This window comes from Choristoneura fumiferana, chromosome 24 (genome assembly GCF_025370935.1).
Source record: "Choristoneura fumiferana chromosome 24, NRCan_CFum_1, whole genome shotgun sequence".
Taxonomy (NCBI): Eukaryota; Metazoa; Arthropoda; class Insecta; order Lepidoptera; family Tortricidae; genus Choristoneura; species Choristoneura fumiferana.
Window position 1 is genome coordinate 12,553,372 of NC_133495.1, and position 21,685 is coordinate 12,575,056.

Genomic DNA, 21,685 nt, shown 5'->3' on the forward strand with positions numbered 1-21,685 from the left:
TTAAGCATCTCTAATAATTTTATTGTTCATGTTCATTCATGAAAATTTAGCCCTACCTAACCATTATGCATAGGACAACTATGTCAGTTGGGTGATTGATAGTAGTTTTAAATTAGAATAACCTTCAGATAAGAAACTATTTATTGTATTAACTAAGTACACTATTTTTAATAGTTTTTTAATTTATTTTGTGTGTTACTGTATTATCAGTCATTTTGTTTAGCTAACGAAAAAACTATTGGTTTTTGTTTTTATTCATTATGAAATTTTTTGACAAAACGCGCACTTTGATTCAGCCTTCTAACAAGGTTTTATTCACTTTGCAAAATATAACTGGCACTGTACAAATGTCACTGCACTTTTTAAAAAAGAGGTTCTTGTTCCATCACTTTCCAATTTCGAAAAAACTAGGTCTGCGCAGTGCTGTAGTCGGAATACCAATGTTTCGCTACAGTTGGGTCAAGGTGTTAAACTTGAATCTATTTTAATACATAACCACACGACTCAATATCATCAACATAAGCGTGTAAAAATAAACACAGCTGTGATAATTTGTTTACTATTACCTTATTACGTATAAACAGTATATTCCATTCTTCAGAATGCGAATTCACTACGTTATTTTAAATTGCATGCGGTTAGCACTTACCTAGAAAATTGACAGAAAGTCGAGTAAAATAGCAGTTCTCTTGCTTTGATTTGAGGAAGATTTCATTCACAGTTTTAAGTTATAGTTAGTTTAATTCACTGTTTTGAAAATTGGATGAATATTTGTTAAAGCACACCCATGAACGGAATACAGGCAGGAGTGTTCGAGATATTATGTATATCTATGTCACAGACTGCAGCTGTCAGCTCTCAGCTGTCAAGTCAAATTAGCATAATAGGTAGGTGTGTAACTGTCAAAGTGAAGTAACGTTTCGTTTCACGCGAACTAAATTCTGGCGTCAGTCACGAGGTTAAGAGGCATAAATATCTGTCGCATTGACTCTGCAGGGCTACTACGAAACTCGAAACTTGAAGTTCGTATCGTATCGTCCCTCTTGCTCTTGTATTAAATAGCATAAGTGTCAGAGAGACCGCAAGACACCAACTTCGAGTTTCGAGTTTCGTAGTAGCCCTGCTGGCCAACGAAAGCTGTCCCAGACAAACCCCGGCAAATTAAAAAAAAATAAGGATGACAACACTCGCTGTACACTGCTTAAACGATGTTGATAATTAGATATTTATTTAAATTTTCCAGATATTAAATTATACTCGAGACTTCAAGCTGCATCAACATTAATTATAGTAATGTGTGAAAGTTGATGATGCACTTTAGTAGTCCCTTGGTAAATTTTATGACCTTTGTCAGTGCCCATTTATGTACAGTCCAGACGCATCAATTTTTGGACAATTTTGACCAGATTGGCATTGAATATACTTATCTTCTAACATTTTAATTGACAAGATTTCATATTTCTAAGACTATTTGATTCGTTCTCTGTATTCTGTTTGGAAGAGAAAGACGCTGATATTGTTAAAATTTCGTTTCGATTTTTTTTATGATGTGCTTATTCTATTCTAAAAGGGCATAACACCAAAACTACTACGCAATAGATACTTTTGTCTAGTCTCTATTAAAAAAAAAGATCACGTAAATTTGACGTAAACGTAAACGTTGTCAAAATGATGACAGCTCCTTTTTCTGGTGAAAAAGGCAGAGGAAACATGTCTATTCTGCGGTATTGTTGGCAAATTCAGATATTTTATTTAATTTTTTTAAATATGGAGAAGTAGATTATAATAAATTATCATCATCCCAGCCTATAAACGTCCCACTGCTGGGCACAGGCCTCCTCTAAGAACAAGAGGGCTTAGGCTAAATTAAAATAAATATCAAAGCAAAACTCTTTAGATTCCAGTAGTAATTTACAGGTGTTAAAAAATGAAATCTTGTTAATTCTAACATAATATCTTATAACATTTTCCATTTTGAGGATGGTAGGAGGTTGAATTAAAAACAAAAAAAAACTTAAAGCAGAAATATCAAACTTATTATCTAAGCCGATGGACAATGTGACACCTGGACTTTCTGACATTTGGACATGTATGCCCCTAAACGCATTGACCTATACACCTACACCTATACACCTTTGTGTTTAGTTCCTCTGAGGGTTAGAATGACAATTATGTCAATTTTGACAGTCTCAAAAATGATACCAGATTAAACTTTCGTAAAAAAGGCGTGGACAGCTTTCGCTGGCCAAAGTCTAAGTAAGAGCTAGCAGAAAGAAAACTAAAGATTCTTGAGTAGATTTTAATAAAGTAGTACGTAAAGAAATGTTATCGCTCTTTATTTTAATTTCAAAAACTAGTAGCCTCAGATCATATAAAATAATTCTTTCTATGGTGTGAGCTACTAGCATTTGTAATAATAATCGCCTTCAGTGTCATACCAGTCGACCAACTTGCCATCATGCCACATGAAAGTACCCTTCAAATTTTGCGACGCATCTAGTATGAGATATAATATGACTTTAGCCGCTCATCAGGCTCCAGCTCCCCTCCATCCTGCGCCATATCTGTCTTCACATGTCCTGGATGCACCGCATTGATTGAAATATTCCTGTCATAGTACTTCCGTTGCTGTATCATTGTCAAGGCGTTTACTGCAATCTTCGAGACTCTATGTTCAGCGTGTTTGCCTTCATCAGCGAAGTCCTCTTTATTAAACGTTCCGTTTTTCACACTGTCCAGATATTCATCTACAAAATGGTTCACTTGTTCGGTATTTAAATCTTGATCTTGCAGTCTTTCCAGCCACTTAGAGTTTTTAAGGTTTGAAAGATGTCCACAAGCGCTGGATACGTTGACGACTCGAGCGTTATCTCTAAGCAAAGGGAAAAGATATTGTTCTATCTTCAACAAACTTTTGTAATAACATCAATGTTCCGCTTGGCTCCTTCGTAGTCTGGATAAAGTTTTTCCAACTTCATAATAGCGGCATTATTCACCAAAACGTCCAAGCCTCCGTGTTGCGTTTTTACAAAGTCAGCAAACTTTTTAATACTGGCTTCTTTGCTTACGTCAAGGACATGGAATTTAGGTTTGAGGCCTAGTTTTTCTAGCTTTTCTACTGCGTCTCGGCCTGTTTGTTCGTCTCTTGCTGTTAAATATACTATTCCTTTGAATTTTTGGCACAGTCCTTTGACCACAGCGAAACCCAAGCCTTTATTCGAGCCTGTAACAACTGCAACTTTTTCTGCCATTTTTAGCGCTGACGTGCTTTCGTGATCGCGCCTTTAATATTAATGAACACGTCACGAAGATGTTTATTTACTTAATCTAAAGGCCGTGACAGACGGGCTGTATTTCAACCGCAGCGTACCTAATCGTAAAAGAATCTGCCGACCATTCCATACCGGGTGTGGCTTGTAATACGAGCAAAAAATTTAAACACAGATCCTCCTCGTCAAACTGAATTATTAAGTAGTTCAGCGACTTTTAAAAGTAATGGAGTCTTTGAATCATCCTTTTTTCGCAATGTACGCCATTCTAGAACCCAACTGACGTCGCCTGTCACGCTACAAACATCAAGCATTTTGCTTTACATTTTTTCTTCGATTAAACTTAATAAGTGTAATAAAAATTAAAAAACTAACTGTTTTTAAAAGTCGCTAAACTAATGTTGTTCAGTTTGACGAGTATGATCTAAATTAAGATTGTTTTTTGGAGTCTTTTTGTATTTTTTATTTCAACTCCAAATTTTGTTACTTTACGGTCATCCGTAAAATCCATATCCAATACAAACTGAATCATGGATGCACAGAAAAACCAGAAAAAGAGACCAGCGCTGGGAATCGAACCCAGGTCCTCAGCATTCCGTGCTGCGTGCTATACCTCTACACCACCACTGGACAGGAGTACAGACACAAATTTCCCCTATGCACCACATATCTCAGCTCCATGATCTATGTTTTAATTATTTGCTCATATTACAGGCCACACCCGGTATAGGTAGTCATTCACGGTGACGCGTGCCGTGGTTTTTATTACAATGTCTTTAATGTCTAATTTTGAAAAAATCACGCGTCTACGTGGATGGCACTACTTAGGTATACATTATTATAATAAGTACCTTTTTTTTAACAACGTGTACCTACTGAAGACCTAAACGTGTATCACCAGCTTTGTTATTTTGGATATTATTACAATATTCTTAAAATTCTTTACGCGAACAGAACAATTTGTGCTTTAAAAAGTACCTACGTTCGACCGAAAACCGGTCGAAAAAAAAACATTCTGTATGCCTATGTATACCGACCCTAATCGATGTAGAGTCTGTCAATAATTTAAACTGGACTTTATTGCTTTGATATACGGTGACTTTTTCTTTTGTAACAGCAAAACCGGCCAGTGAAGTTATCAAGCTATATACCTACTTACTTTTTGATACGACAGGATGTTGAATGTTTAGTAATTAAATTTAATCATAAGTAAATCAGACGTGCATATTATTCTCTTTTTTCTTTTATTTATATTTTGTGTAGTTATTTTTATGTTGTAAATTACTAGTTTTATTATTGTAAAAAATTGTTTTAGTTGTCGAGTTCGCTGCTGTTTTGTTTTGTTCTTTTAACACTTAAATGGTTCCAACGGAAGACAGCGTCGCCGCAAGGTTGACATCATGCTGAGTTGGGACCATTTCGTGACAAATTTATTTTCCTTTTTTTCTTTTTCTTTTATTTGTAAAAGTCACGATAAATGTTCTTTCTTTCTTTCTTTCTTTTCTTTAAATAGCAGAAACTAAGATTCCATTTACCTATAGTTCTATACAGTGATTCCCAAAGTGGTCCAGTGGACCCCAGGGGTCACGGGAGACTGCTGGGGTCTACGTAGGCGTGAACAAAAAATGGGGGTCCATAAGATGTAAATGGGGGTCCACGAAAATTTATCTGCTTTTGATAGTAGAGCAAAATGTAAGCATAGTTTTTATAAGGCCTACCTACATTGTTTTAAGTACTAACTAAGCAGATAATATTTTAATAAGGCAACGACTGGACAGAACTCAGAAGCGACACAATTTTAATTTTTTGGCGAGTTAAGATTGGTAGAATGTAGCACAGGGGTCCAGAACAGTAAAATTTTGAAAGTGGTCCACGAGAAAAATAAGTTTGGGAACTACTGTTCTATACCAACAAAGGTTTTAACCAAGACAGCGTTAAATATTTACCTCGAGGATGCTATTGAATTTCTTCGCAGACCTACCTACTGGTTTCCAAGCGATTGTTTCCTTCACCGTAAAGTCCATGGTAAATTTCAAATGTAATTTTGCGCATAAATTCCTAACAATTGACCCCATGGTCCTCTGCTTGAGAGGCAGAGGTAACCTTGGCTACCACGACTTTTTTCGAAATAAACAAAAACCGACATACAAAGTAATTTTTTGCTTATCACAATGTTCCATTTAAGTAAATGAAACAAGTAATTACTTATGTCCACTCCATATTTTTTATATACCTACTTAATGATACCAATCGAAATATAATTGATAAAAAATCCTCATATAATTAACATAAACGTAGTGTCTTAAAAGAAAGGTATGCTCATAATTTATAACCCCCGATGCAAAAAGAGGGGGTGCTATAAGTTTGATCGCTATGTGTGTCTGTGTCTGTGGCACCGTAGCTTTTAAACAGGTGAACCGATTGGAACGCATTTTATTTTATTTTAAAGCAGGTTTTAATCAAATTAAAAACATACAACAAGCCGAGGGTAAAGATATAAAGGTATCCCACTAAAATTATAAATGCGAGAGTTTGTAAGTCTGTTTGTTTGTTTCTTATGTCTTCACGTCTAAACCGCCGAACTGGTTTAGATTAAATTCGGTATACAGATAGTTAAACTACATATATTCAGTGGCGTAGCTAGGTAACCAAAGGCCCTGGGGCAAAAAATGAACTATTAAAAAGTTGGAGTGATTGAAGCCCTATATGTAGCGCGTAGGTGAGGTAGGCGACTATAGGTCCACTCCTGCTGGCTCGTGCTTAGACACCGAATTCAGACTGGTAGAAAATTATTTTCATTGTTTTTTGTAGTCGGTTAAATTTTTTGTCTAATTTTTTTTTACCCTTTGTAGTGTAAATAATCTAACCATCTAGTCACCTTTTACAATAGATTGCTTTTTCCGATGCAGAGACTTTCATTGAGGAGTCCTGGTGCTTCACCACCCATTCCATTTCACCATAATTATGCATTACGAGGAGCATAAATTGCTTAGCGACTGTGTTAAAGTAATTGAAATTCAACCCGTGAAATACTTGTCATTGAGTAGTAACTCTGATAGTCAACTGTGGTCTTCATCATCAGTTCCATTTCATCAAATGATGATTTTCAAAAGTAAATGCACGAGTTACTACTTTATATCAAAATTACCATAGGTATCCCTACAATATTTGAAGAATTCCCTCGATTTCCTTAGGATCCAATCATCATATCCTGATTTGGTGCTTATGGGACCTAATTCCTGCCTGTTCCTTTTGCCACACAGTGCAAGGGACTGGCAAACGCATTTTTTATTAGTTTATTGTTTATTTGTATTCTGTGTACCTATCCTGTATTGTTCATGTTGGCAAATAAATCAATCTTAATCTTAATTGAAAGCATTCCTAGACGAACGAAAAAAAAAATCAAATTGGTTCATAATTGACGGTAACAGTTCTGAGGTAACAAACATAAAAAACAACCGAATTGATAACCTCCTTTTTTGAAGTCGGTTAAAAATCGTTTGTTCCGAATTCGACGTACTCCAGATTTGCCATTTTTATAGTTTATAAGTCAGAGTCCGATGGGCCCCTTGAGCTTGATGGCCCTGGGCCCTGCCCCGTCTAGCCCTCCCGTAGCTATTATATGCCACTGCATATATCCCGAGAAAGGACATAGGGTAGTTTTGTTGCATAGTTCTCGCGGGATAATGATTTAAGCGGCAATTACACTGCGTCGTTCCCCTAATGCGGTCGCCGGATTTGTTTCAAACTACTTCAGCGAAAACGTCGTCTTTACATTAGTCTGTCCGTCTACTGCGGCGGCCATATTAAGGCGGTGGCAGCTGTCGCTCGCCGAATGCGGCCGACTACCGTTCTTAAGGGCCACTAAGAAACTCGTCGAAGTTCGTATCGTACCGTCCCTCTCGCTCTCATATTAAATAGTATACGTGTCAGAGGGCCCGCAAGACATGAACTTCGAGTTTCGAGTTTCGTAGTAGCCCCGTTTTTTTTAGGGCCAGAATGGCAAAAACGGAACCCTTATAGTTTCGTCAAGTCCGTCTGTATGTCTGTCTGTCTGTCTGTCCGTCTGTCCGTCCGTCCGTCCGTATGTCACAAGCATTTTATTCGAAAACTACAAGATGTATATCAATGAAATTTGGAGTACGGATGTCTTGTAAAAGCCGCTATTTAGTTTTGTAGTTAAATTACAAAAAAAAATATTTATAGGGGGGGGGGGGTACTCCATACACGTAACAGAAATTGTTTTTTTTTTTAACTTGCATCAACGTGTTGCACATAGTTCGACAGCTCTTTTGAAAAGATAGTAAGGTTTCCCAAAAACTTTTTGAAGATTTCCAGAAATAATCGCTCCCAAAGTAGCAAAAATTGTGTCCCCCCCCTCTACCTTGTAAACCGTTTATCCAAAAAAATAAGGAAACGTAACGCTTCATAAATACTTTCGACGACACTTAGTTTTAACATGATCGGATATACCGTTTTTGAGTTATTGCCGAAAAACTGCGCTTCTCAACAAAAGGACCTAAGTGCCGTGAAGACACGCTCTTTTTCTGGTAATATATTTTATGCCTGTAGCAAGTGTTTTAATTGTGTTATAACACACATAATATTACTTGTTTTTTTCCTAATGGCCCCGGAACCCTATTTTGGGCGTGTCCGACACGCTCTTGGCCGGTTTTTCAATGCCGCAGTGTAATTGCCGCTTTACGAATTCTACGCGGGCGGAGCCGCGGGCAACAGCTAGTGTTAAGTAAAGGTAATTCCGGTTGCAAGTGGCCTATTAAAGAGCGCAACAAAAACCAAATTGGGCAGTTCCGTGTCGGCATCTTCAAGGTTTTGAAAAGTGACTTCTTCGTTTGGATACAAGTTATCGCGCGCCACTTGCTTCGTGTCGTTAAAAGTTCCATTTACGCTGTTTCACTATCCGTTGTTTAAACTTATTTGACGGATAAATGTGATGCCGTCTTTGTTTGTTTTGAAAGAAAGAAAAAAAGATTTAATTGGTTCCATGTTCCATCAGTACCATCACCGAATGTCCGATCCAACGAGTATCCGATTTTGTCCTTCTACCTCCTAATTCAGAAATTATTTACTATTTTGGGGGTTAAATTAACCCTCGACACCCTACACGGGACCCCTGGGTGGTGCCAAATGCTGACACACAAAATATACAAATACAAATTGCAAATACAAATTGAGACATGGATGCACAGAAAAAACAGAAAAAGAAACCAGCGCTGGGAATCGAACCCACTACGCTGTCTACTTAAGCAGCAGCACTAGCGACATCTATGTTTCGCTCTCATCGAGAGACGTCACATTCTTTTGTAACTAACCGCTCACCCAGACAAGAGATGTCGCTACTAAGCAATCAAAATTATGATTGGTTTTTTGGAGTCTTTTTGTATTTTTATTTCAACTCCAAATTCGTTACTTTTACGGGTATCCCGTAAAACCATATCGAAAATACAAACTGAGACATGGATGCACAGAAACACCAGAAAAAGAGACCAGCGCTGGGAATCGAACCCAAGGTCCTCAGCAATCAGTGCTGCGTGCTATAACCCCTACACCACCGCTGGACAGGAATCTAGACACGAATTTCTCCAATGCACACATATCTCAGGTTGCTTTTTTCCACTACGCTACTTAACTGACACACTATTGTGACACACTATTGTGTGGTAGAGGCAAGCTGCTTTGCAGCATGAATTAGGCCGGCTTGCCCGGTGTAATGCCACCCTCACAGAATATCGACGTGAACGGCTGCACCAGCTGCTGCTGTGTTTTGTCCGATGAGTGTGTGCCGGAGGCTGCCCTACGTATTTTGGGGAGGGCAAAAACGAGCCTATCAGTCTCTCAAAGGGCCGGCAACGCACCTACCCCTCGTGTTGACAGGTGTCCATGGGCGGCGGTGATTGCTTCCCATCAGGTGACCCGCATGCTCGTTTTCCCCTCTTATGTATATAAAAACCATCATCATCATCATCAGCCACGCCTCGTCTCCCGGTTCGTGGTCGCCACTTGAGAACTTTTCTCCCCCCAACGTGTAAGTTTTCGGTTACAAAATACGTCTCGATCGCGTTCGCGTTAAAATCTCAATTTGAATGCAAACACGAACAGCGCCTCTAGCGGAACTTACACTAAGGGCACTGTTCTTCATGTGATGTGGCCCGCCCATTGCTACTTCAACTTACTTATCATGCAGGTTACAAAACAGGTTTTATATACTAAAAACTTGCCATAATCTTAGTTTAGTAGGTAACTAATATAATATTAGATATTTGTGAAAAATTTTAAGCTTTTTAATAATTTGTTTTCGATTCAAACATGAATCTTAGGATTTAAAAAAATACTGTTTTCTTTCCATTTAATAAGAAAAAGTTTTTTAAGGTTCAACATACGGAGGAATCCTAAAGAGATAGTGATGCACTTGTCGATACAGCCATTAATTGTGTTGGATCTTGTCATTTTCGAATAAAAAACAATAAATATGGGTAGTAAAGGTCAGCGATAAGGAAAGAGTTAATACGTTATTTTGTTTTCAATACCTACCATACCTGCTACTTGTACAGTACCTACGTATTACTAAATGTTAATGTCACTTTGGGACTCGTCGGCTTGAAGTTTCAAATGAGAAACAAAAATGAAACCAATCTTTTGTTTCGAATTCGCGAACGACATCAGCAAACTAGTTTGTGTGTCTGTCTTTGACATTTAAAATACAATGGCTGATGAATGACACAGGAGGAAGAGCGATAAAAGAGGCGCATCTCTCTCTAGCCAGAAGCTACGGGACCAAAATGGGAAGGGAGCGTCGGACATTAACTGCCCTTCATTTGTCTCTCCTCGCTCCGCTCAGCTGTTTCCACTAGAGCTGTGCTGTGCGAGGAGGTAAATGAAGCGTTTCTATTGGTTCATGAAAAACACATTCCTCGCAACAGATCCTCGCACGTGTTTGGTGGAAATACAGCCTACGTATGTATGTATGCCTCAGCTCCATCGGATATCGGGAAGTGCGTGAAATATTCATTGCAAAATCACAGGACGTAAAGTCGAGTGCAAGAATATGGACTTTATTATTATGATTGTTTTTTTTGGAGTCTTTTTGTATTTTTATTTCAACTCCAAATTTTGTTACTTTCACGGTCATCCCGTAAAATCCAGTCGAAAATACAAACTGAAACATAGATGCACAGAAAAACCAGCGCTGGTCTCTTTTTCTGGTTTTTCTGTGCATCTATGTTTCAGTTTGTATTTTCGATATGGACTTTATTATTGTTATTATTATTATTTTCTTATTGTATTGGTACGTAATAATAGGTATTATTCATATTTGGTTTGCATACTTATGCATATATTTGTATACTTATAGTAGTGTGTTTTTATGTTAGGATTCTTTTATAGATTTGTTTATTATATTATTTAAAGCAATGTATTGTAGCTTCCACTATCTATTTTAATTTTTAAACTCACTTTTTGTCTGTCCCTGACTGAATGCTCCTCTCGTCCACTCAAAGGTTGACTGGTAGAGATCCCTTAAAGGGATAAGTTCGCCTTTGTACATATATCTCCATTGACATCTATGTACCTTACGGCACTAGACTGGCTGTTTGGGACAAAACCCGCGGCGCATAAATCATCGATATTACTTTGACACACCCCTATCAAGGATTTCAACAAACTATATAAAAGGTTCACAAATCCGTGCTGTGAACTAATTTCGTGCGCCGTTTTGATGTAGGAAACATGCAGTCTATACATATATCTCATTGTTTGTCAATTGTGTTTGTTTACTTATTTTGTACAATAAAGTTTACATACATACATATTTTTTTAACAATTCAAAAATATGTACTTACCACAGACTCTTCATTCCAGCCTATATATGTCCCACTGCTGGGCACAGGCCTTCTCTCAGAATGAGAGGGCTTAGGCCGTAGTTCCCACGCGGGCTCAGTGCGTATTGGGAACTGCACACACACCATTGAATCGCTCGCTCGAGAGCGCGGGACCAATCATTCATCTAAGGAATGCAAAAAAATGAAAAATGCAATGATAGATAGATAGATAGAATCAATGCAGTGCAGGTTTCTTCACGATGTGTCCCTTCACCGTAAATCTCGTGGTAAATTTCAAATGTAATTTCGCACACGAATTCCGAAAAACTCAGAGTGCGAACTGGGGTTTGAAACCACGTTCTACTTGAGAGGCGATATAGGTCAAACCACTAGGCCACCACGGCTTTTTTTTTACCACAAACTCTTATTCCAACGTAATAAGGCCGTGGTAACATACTTATTTTTGAACGGTTCGAATAAATACATATTTTTGCAATTTATGGACTTGACTCGAGGGGCCAGGCATATTATATCATATCCTCCTCGGACCAAACTTTTTTAACAGACATGTTTTTCATTTTTTTACAGTCATTTTTTTTAACAGACATTTATTTCGGAAAACTTGGTTCCATAAAAAAATACATACAAAGAAAATAAAACGATTACCTACTACAAAAATGTGTTAGTTTAGTACTTTGCTATGATTAGTATTAAAATTCAACTGTGTCTGCATTTTTACTCACGCCCTATATAGACGTGGTTCACCAGCTTTGTTATTTTGGATATTAGTTCAAAATTCTTAAGCCGAGTTTAGACTTGCAAGAAAAATCGTGCAGGTTGCATTACACTGCGGCGCTCGATTGACCACTACAAACTCGTTGGCTTTACGGCCTCGCAATGTAATGCAACTTGCACGATTTTTCTTGCAAGTCTAAACTCAACTTTAAGATTATTTTTTCAATTAACAATTTGTACTTTATAAAGTACATTTGGCCGTTATTCTTAGTGTTAATTGGTCCTTTCTAAAGGACGCGAGGACTACTAACTAGAACTACAAGGATATAATGCGAACTTCGACGGAGTATAGTGCGCGTGCGTCACTTACACATAAATAACCGCATGATACTTTGGGATAAGTACGGAACAAAGTTCCTTAAAATAATTTATTGTTATGTACGTATAAACAAACAAACATACATTAACCGTGACCTCTGACTCCCAAAGTACCTGTTTAGTGTTATAATTTAGCTAAAACTAGGTTTAATGCTAAGCACGGATGTATAATGTATACATACAACTGTCGACACTGGATGTGACATTAAAAACTCGTGAAAATACTCCGAGTGGTGTAAAGCATTCTTATAAGTTTATTTCGTATGTATGTATGTAAATACTGTATTGCCTATGACTATATAATAATATGATTGTATTGTATTGACTATGAGTGAAATCACGAAAGTTTAAAACGTTAACTACTGTATTGTACATAAAACGCAAAGATAATAAAAAAAGAAAACAAAAAACAAAAAGTGTACAAGGGCGAACTTATCCCTAAAAGGGATCTTTTCAAGCTAACAAGGAAAACTTAAAGATAGGCGACCAGTAACTTTTATATGTATTGAGAAGTAAGGAATATAATGTATAACATATAAATAAATACACAAAATAAACAATATATGTTTTGTCTGTGATCTATGCGTGATTATGACAACACTAGTTTTGTTTCTGGCTCTAGCCCTTTCTTTTTCCTATTTTGACACCGACTGCTATCATACGTGCTTGTTGTCAAATCTAATTATTTCATATGTTTGTTCCACATTATATAAACTATTCATCGCTTATATTGTTGAAGAATACAGAGTTGAATACACGGAGAGTATTATTTATGCAGCCACTGCCTCCGTTGACCATGCTTCCATTTACTCGTACGCTGTACGCAACCTGCACTCTGCACTTCAGTTGCAGAGGACACAACATAGGGGGAGGAGAGGTTCAAACCGGGCGGTACACAATAATAAAAAAGTAATTACTAACACTTAAAATAAGTAGGTTGTTGCTCTTTAAAAAACTGTAGTAGCCCTTTGGCCCTTTAGTTTTATCTGTATTATGATTTCTCAATCTGAGCTGGGAGCAAAATGAGCAACACTAAATAAATAATGTTTGAAATAACCTAACCATAAAAATTTCATTTTTAATACAAGCTTTTTTTTCTGACTGTACTTTTTGTTGACTGTACTTGCATTGTCTTGTCACCCAAACTACATTTGCATACCAAATTTCAAGTCGATGCTATTAACCGTTGAAGAGTTCCGTCCTGCGGAGACGATCCTGGCTGGACTACCAATGTCACTACTAACTTAATGTATTATCACGCGATTCCAAATTTCAAGTCAATCTGACTACTCTTCTAGTAGGTCAAATTTAACTGTCAAGATTACAGACAGACAGACAAACAGACAACGGGATAGGTGAAACTAAATAAAAACTTTAAAAAAATAATGGTGATCAAAGGTGAGTGTAAGTTCTAGGGTTGTTTTTGTGGTTTGGCTGTCAGCAGGGCAAAAGCTGAGAGCTGAGAAGTATCGAAAGCAAAATACAAAGTCAAAGTCAAAATATCTTTATTCAATTCAGGCTATAACAAGCACTTATGAATGTCAAAAAAAATCTACCACCGGTTCGGAACACGTCTTGCATCTCATAAAATTGCCGCATAATGTGGCACGCCCTTGGGTCCCTTCTAGAAGCCACACATCTTTGCAAAAGCGATCACAGTACTTACCGATGCTCCAATTGTCCTCAATCCATGCGTGCGCGCAGGTTCCTGGTCAAAAACCATAGCAACGGCCATTAAGGAAAATACTGGCATCACCAACTTCGCATACAAATCGGTATTGTCCAGTCTTGGAATATAGAATAAACAGAAACGTGATCGACCCAAAATTAATCCAGGTACTATCAGTCAAATAAGTGGTCTATCCATTTTTAAACAAGTTCCTATCAAATGAATATGTCGCTAAAGTCGAACTTTCAAGTTGACAGATTGGAATGAACTAAAAGCATTATTAGCATTATTATTGGCATTATTCTTTTGTGACATGCAAACGATTATCAACTTTAGGGTGGTAGACCACATGTTTGGCTGAGTACTATTATTATCAATGCGAAAGCTTGTCTGAATGTGTGTGTTGGTTATTCCTTCACGCTAATAGCTACCTTATTACACGTACAACTGGATTTACCTGGACATCATAGGATAGATAGGATAGTTGGCTATCCAACTAATATTATGTGTAAGTTTGTTACTCAATCACGTCTAAACCGCTTAACCGATGAAATTCGGTATACAGATAGTTTGAGTCCCGGATAATTGCTAGTTCCCGCGAGATAGCGATAAACGTATTCTGCGCGGACGAAGTCGCGGGTTACGGCTAGTCTGGAATAACATACAGGCTACTTTTTATCCCGATAATCCCACAAGACGGGGATAAAATAACGAAACCTCAACCGCTGTAGGGCTACTCCGAAACTCGAAACTCGAAGTTCGTGTCGTGCGGTCCCTCTCGCTCTCGTATTAAATAGTATAAGTGTCAGAGGGACCGCACGACACGAACTTCGAGTTCCGAGTTTCGGAGTAGCTCTGCTGGGTTTAGAGTCATAAGACCCAGTTGTTTTTAGTGCAACGTCAATCAAAACCACGATACAATTTTTGGGATTTCCCTCGGGATTTTTTACTCTTTCACGCTAAAGCTGGACAGTTTTGGTTAACATTGGTATGTATTTGTAACTAATGTGTTTTATTGTCATTTTTTTATTTATGTAAAATATTATTATACACATTTACACTAAGAAATATTTCGCCGAATTGCAAAACATTTTGTTGGCGAATCACACACTCATTTTAACAATGAGGGTTTTCACAGAGGCGATCGCTAGATGGCGTTAATATCGTGAAGTCCGTTTGACGTTTGCTTGCGATTGGCTCATTTAGTTTTTTAACCAATCACGAGCAAACGTCAAACGGACGATACTAACGCCATCTAGCGATATTTCGCCTCTGTGTAAACCCTCATTTTGTGCACAATAATTTCAGTGTACATTATACAGAAATAGGTTGACTAAGGTAAACATTTTTTGGTTGGAAACAGTTTATCAACCATGTTTTCAACTTATTTTTGAAACAATGGAAGTACGATTAATAAAAAGTACAGTCAGAAAAAAACTCGTTTCAAAAAATTTAATTTTTAACAGAAACTTATTCGCATTTATTCTGGACACATTATTTTATCACTGCATGTGATATCACGGCTTGTTATATTTTTAACCCCCGACGCAAAAAGAGGGGTTATAAGTTTGACCGCTATATGTGTGTCTGTGTGTCTGTCTGTGGCACCGTAGCTCTTAAACGGGTGGAGCGATTTAAATGCGGTTTTCTTTATATTCTATATGCTACTGGCGATCCAGCTGCCACGTCATCTCAAAAGAAGCGGATCACTTTGTTACTTTGCCGCATTAAAACATTATTCAATCTTGAATGGCGTTACGTACGAGGCTGTAAAGCGACAAGGTACAAAAGCAGTTTAGAAGCTCACTGTTGCGGTTTTGTGAATACTGTCACGTAAAGTTCGTTTGGATGGCATTAGATAAGATTTTCCTCCTTTTCATATACCTGTAAAGATATTTATAACCACTACTTTTACGTATTTGTATTAGTTGGGTGCGCATATTTTCACATAGCAGCCGTGGTGGCCTAGTGGTTTGACCTATCGCCTCTCAAGCAGAGCTTCATGGGTTCGAACCTCGGCTCGCACCTCTGAGTTTTTCAAAATTCATGTGCGGAATTACATTTGAAATTTACCTCGAGCTTTGCGGTGAAGGAAAACATCGTGAGGAAACCTGCACAAACCTGCGAAGCGATTCAATGGTGCGTGCGAAGTTCCCAATCCGCACTGGGCCCGCGTGGGAACCATGGCCCAAGCCCTCTTGATCTGAGAGGAGGCCTGTGCCCAGCAGTGGGACGTATATAGGCTGGGATGATTTTCACATAACTTTTTAAGTCCAAAAATTTTACTCGTACCATTTTACATCATAATGATCATTCTTTCTAATTTTTTTAATACTTACTAAAGTCATAATCATCAGAATTCATAATATAATCATACATCTCGTTCATACGTTCATATTTGTTTTCATATATTTTCTTATACTAACGATCGAAACTCCTAATCATTCTATAGAATAATTCGTAACACCAATATTTAAGCCAATATTTATAAATTTGTTTGATACTAATATTTGTTTTCATATAATTTCTTAATCATAACATGTGTCATTTGTCTGCATTATTGACGCGCAGGCGCAGGGGCTTGGAAAATTTTCGTTGGTGTGAATTGTATTTAAGGAAGGATTCCGTTAGTTACGACGACGAGCGAAGCGAGGTGAAGTGTTAGGTAGAACTGCGACCCTACAGTGGACCAGGACCGAACATATTTTTTTAACTAATACTTATAATAGAAATAATTAACGATATAAGTAAATCTTATTTTGAATAGGTAGTTACCGTTATGAACAACAATATTATGAGTTCAAATATTTTCTTATTAATGCCATTATAAGCAAATTATGATATATTGTCTGGAAGGTAAATTTTCTGAAAAACAACATTATGAGTTGAGATGTTCTTATTAACGACATTATGAGTAAAAAAAATATGAAAACTGTCTGTTATGAGTTTCGATGTTAGTAATAAAAAATTCTGAAGAAAAAAAGTATGAGGGAAAAATTATATGAAGAATAATTATTATAAACACAAATCGGTAGTAGAATAAAAAATAGGAATAAGAATTTTATGAGTCAATATGGACCCGTATTAGTTTCTATATTTAAACGGTTGGCTGAAACAGATCGCTTTATGCTATAAGACCGCTTATTGTCTACCCTGCATTTTGCTTTTGTATTTTTATATGTATACCTACAGGGTGGCAAGTTGAGATGGGGCAGCAAGGGCAGCTACTAGATCCCTTGCTGCTACGCGAAAATGATCTTAGGAGACCTTTACTAACTTTTTGAGTGATGACAATCGACGTTCACAGATTTTTGATAAAATGTACAGTCAGCGAGAAAATAGACAGATTTGACTTTTTTTAAATGCCAATCGGTCCCATTTCTATCAAGGATTAAAACACTTTGAGACCGACTAAGGTCAGAGTACTAGAACACCCACAAATCAAAGAAAACTTTTTCCATACAGTTCGTAGGCTACTAATTTGCAAAGTGAAACTTTCGCATGATGTTTTTTTACGAATATGAATCCTTTATGCTTAAAGAAAATAAAACAGAACAACTAAAAACTGAATAAGTTAGTGTCTTAAACCCAGTATTGCTGCCCTACTCAACTTTCCACCTTGTATCGTACTGATTTGTGGTGCTTAGTAAAGAATATTTGTATTGGATGGCATAAATTGGGCTCAGCTTATTTAGTTTCACCTATAGTCTGTCAAAGAAGAGCAGAAATTAAAAAGTGGCAACACTGTAGTGTCATCCCTTTCACACCCTGTCAAACCAAAAAGGGAGGACACTACAGTGTTGCCACTTTTTAATTTCTTCTCTTTTTTGACAGACTATACTTATTGAGATTTTAATGAAAAAACACACAGTATTAGCATACCGTTAAGTTAAAGCAATAAGTTACCTAATTAACTACAGTAAGTTTGTACATTTCCTTGTTACTAATAAGTATAAATTAAATTCAATAAGCTTATTATTTGCTGTAGGAAATCGATTGGAGCTTCCTATTTTGCTTAAAAGTGCCATTTACTTTTGTTCGCATACTGAAGGCCGCTAGTCCATTAGATCTGGCAGTTATAAAGACCCCCCTACACTAGCGTCTTTCGAGCGTAGTCGTGTCAGCGTCCGCCCAGGGTCGACGCGACGTTGACGCCGCGGCTACGCTGCGCCAGCGCTGGCCGCCTGCTGGGCTTAGGCTCCGTTTCCACTAGAGATGTGCGAAGTGTCGCGAGGAATGTGTTTTTCGTGAACGAATAGAAACGTTTCCTTGACCTCGCCTCCACCAGAGATGTGCTGTGCGAGGATGTGTTAATAAAGCGTCGCGTCGACGCTGCGCGGGCGCGCACGACGCCGACGCTCGAAAGACGATAGTGTGGGGGTTTCATAAGCCCGACAGTTGAATTAAAATTCAAGGATTCCCATTCCATTTGATGAAAAACAGCGTTGCGGCTTGCCGTAACATTATGCTGAGTGGGGTCCACTTTATACTATTCGATGTTATTAGTTTTTTCTCTCCATCTAATGTATTTTTTGTGTAAATAAATGTTTCTCCTCTCTCTCTCTCTCTCTCTCTCTCATTTTCCATTGGGATTCCAAAAATCTGTGGATTTTATTAACTGGTACTCAGATTATAAATGCGAAAGTTTGTGTGTGTGTGTGTGTGTGTGTGTATGTTTGTTACTCCATCACGCTAAAATGGCTGGACGCATTTGGATGAAATTTCGTATGTAGGTAGCTGGACGTCTGGAATAACAACAGATCTAGGCTACTTTTTATTCCCATATTCCCACGGGATAGGGATAAAATCTTGAAATTAGGGATAGGACCTTGTGCAAGGTCCGCCCGGATTGCTACCACCCTGCCGTGAAGCAGCAGTGCTTGCACTGTTGTGTTCCGGCGTGGAGAGTAAGACAGCCGGTGAAATCACTGGCACTTGAGGTATCCCGTCTTAGGCCTCTAGGTTGGCAATGCATCTGCAATACCCCTGGTGTTGCAGATGTTTATGGGCGGTGGTGATCTCTTACCATCAGGAGACCCACTTGCTCGTTTGCCATCCAGTTGAATAAAAAAACACACACAATAATGCAAACATTAGTTTTAGCATTTTGTGTATGTTAAAAATAACTCTTCCTATTTTTATGACCTTGTGTTTACAACGCTTTTAAATCATTATCAGATTAGGATCTTACAACAATGAATTTTATGCGCGATATCCAATCAGATATCATTTTTTTAGGGTCTCGTTTCAAGAACGTCAACTGGACCCTAGACTGTATGTGAGTTCGCCTGTCACAATCACAGGGCTAATTCTTTGGAACCATACAGAAAAACCCTTGCATGTTTTACACTTTACACGGTTAAAAAAACATACTTATATTATATGTCTGTCTGTCTGTGGCACTGTAGCTCCCAAACAGATGGACCGTTTTTGATGAGGTTTTTACGTGAAATTGAGTTTTTGCGGTAGCGCTTAGCTATGTTTCATAAGAATCGGTTCTGACATTTGTGAGATACTCAACTTTGAAATGAAAATGTCGGAGGGTTTTCAACTTTTCTAACTTGTAATAGATAACTGTACGTTTTACTCACTCAGTTTGACTCAGTTTGACTCAGTTTAGCTCAGTTTGACTCAGTTTGACTAAGTTTGACTCAGTTTAACTCAGTTTGACTCAGTTTGACTAAGTTTGACTCAGTTTAACTCAGTTTGACTCAGTTTGACTCAGTTTAACTCAGTTTGACTCAGTTTAAATCAGTTTGACTTAGTTTAACTCAGTTTGTACTCCGTTGTTTCTCAGTGCTTTTCTTTCTTTGTATTCTGAACAAACTACATTCAGATTTCCAGTTATCTAATTAACATCTTATATATAGGGGATCTCTAACGAAAACTTAAAAAAAAAATATGTTAATATACCACGGCTGCAGGAACTGACTCAGATTTGGTTAAGGAAGTTTGCCACATTAATTTCAACGCTGACTGTACTTGCACTAAAAGATACCACCATTAATATAGAAGGTTATTTTGCTTGATATTTCGATTCAACTAGTATAAAAGTAGGAATCCGGAGTTCCCTTCGGCTGACGGTCGATGCACCGGAGGCAACGTACTTTGACTCAATTGTATTTTAGGGTTCCGTTAATCGAAGGAGAAAACGGATTACTTCCTTGTATTTCTGTATATAAAATCTGTGATGAAATGTCGACATAGTTGTAGCAATTAGTCGTTGTTCAGTTCTGTGTACTATTTTGTTACATTAATTTTGAATTAAACATAAAAAGGTGATTTTTAATCAATATCCAAATTTAGATGTCTTTCAGTGACTACCTTCAATTTTATAAAACGCGCTATATTTGATTTTCGTTTATTTTAACATAAAATTTTGTAGTCACTAAAAATCCACATTGAACACAGTGCTAATAGTATGCAAATCTAATTTAAGATGACATTTGCCCAACAAATACCAACGTAAAATGTTTTACTTGTTGTTGACTATTTTTTAATTTATTATAATGAGTATTAGCACATGTATTTTTATTCACCTTTTTTATGTTCTTGCAAATATGCTGTACCTACAACAATAATCCTGACGTCGGATTTGTACTCGTAAGTAAACCAATTTCTTTCATTATTTTATAATTTTTGAATTTTACTACAGACATACACGTGTTTATTTTTGTCATAGCCAAGGTCATTAACGGTAGTTAGTAACGATCTGTTTTATTATATAATATAATATATTTGAATAAGAAATAACGACTTTTTAGGGTTCCGTACCCAAAAGGTAAAAAAGGAAACCCTATTACTAAGATTAGATTAGATTAGATTTATTTATTACCTAATGAAAAAATACATTATAAATACATGTCAGGTAATTATAAGAAATTCACAAAAGGATCGTCAAATTGTATACAAAATAATAATAATAATAGGTATATGATAGTGGTAAATTAAAAAACATTGTCAGCCAAAATAAAAATAGAATTAAATTTAAAAAATAATAATAATAATAATCCTGGGTAAAACATGGTCAAAAAGTTAAAATTAGGTACAATGTCAAGACGATAAAATTAAATATAAAATAAAAAGAAAATAAAAATTAGTCCACAACAACAGGACAAAATATGTCAATACTATGTCAAGACTTCGCTGTCCGTCCGTCTGTCACCAGGCTGTATGTATGTCTCATGAACCGTGATAGTTAGACAGTTGAAATTGTCACAGAATTTGTATAACTGCGGCCGCTATAACAAACACTAAATACAGAATGAAATAAATATAACGGGGGCTCTCATACAACAAACGTGATTTTGCCGTTTTTTGCTAATATCGAATGAATGTTGTATAGATTGTACATAACCCTTCGTGCGCGAGTCCGACTCACACTTGGACAGTTTTTTCTTTATGAAATATAGTTCAATTCAATGTACCATGCTACTAGTACATGCAGTTTCACAGGGTGCTCTATCAAAAATATGAAAAAAAACTACACAGTAAAATTATGAACATGAAACTACCGTGAGGCTCAATCATATTAAATATAATGACCCGGATAACTCACGTCTTAAATCGAGTTTAGCTCGACATGTTTCGGGCTAATCCGTAGCCCTTCGTCTTCGGAGCAACGCGACTCAGCGGCTGCTGCAACACGCATCATCGGTGTGTGTGGACGTACCTTTACAGAGCGATGTTGTTAGTGCGCGTGTTGCAGCAGCCGCTGAGTCGCGTTGCTCCGAAGACGAAGGGCTACGGATTAGCCCGAAACATGTCGAGCTAAACTCGATTTAAGACGTGAGTTA

General features: G+C 37.3%; 1 pseudogene; it reads right to left on the reverse strand.

Moving 5' to 3' along the window:
• Window positions 1–2,150: 2,150 nt before the first annotated feature.
• On the reverse strand, window positions 2,151–3,277 carry LOC141441693 (carbonyl reductase [NADPH] 1-like; annotated as a pseudogene).
• Between the last annotated feature and the right edge of the window lie 18,408 nt (window positions 3,278–21,685).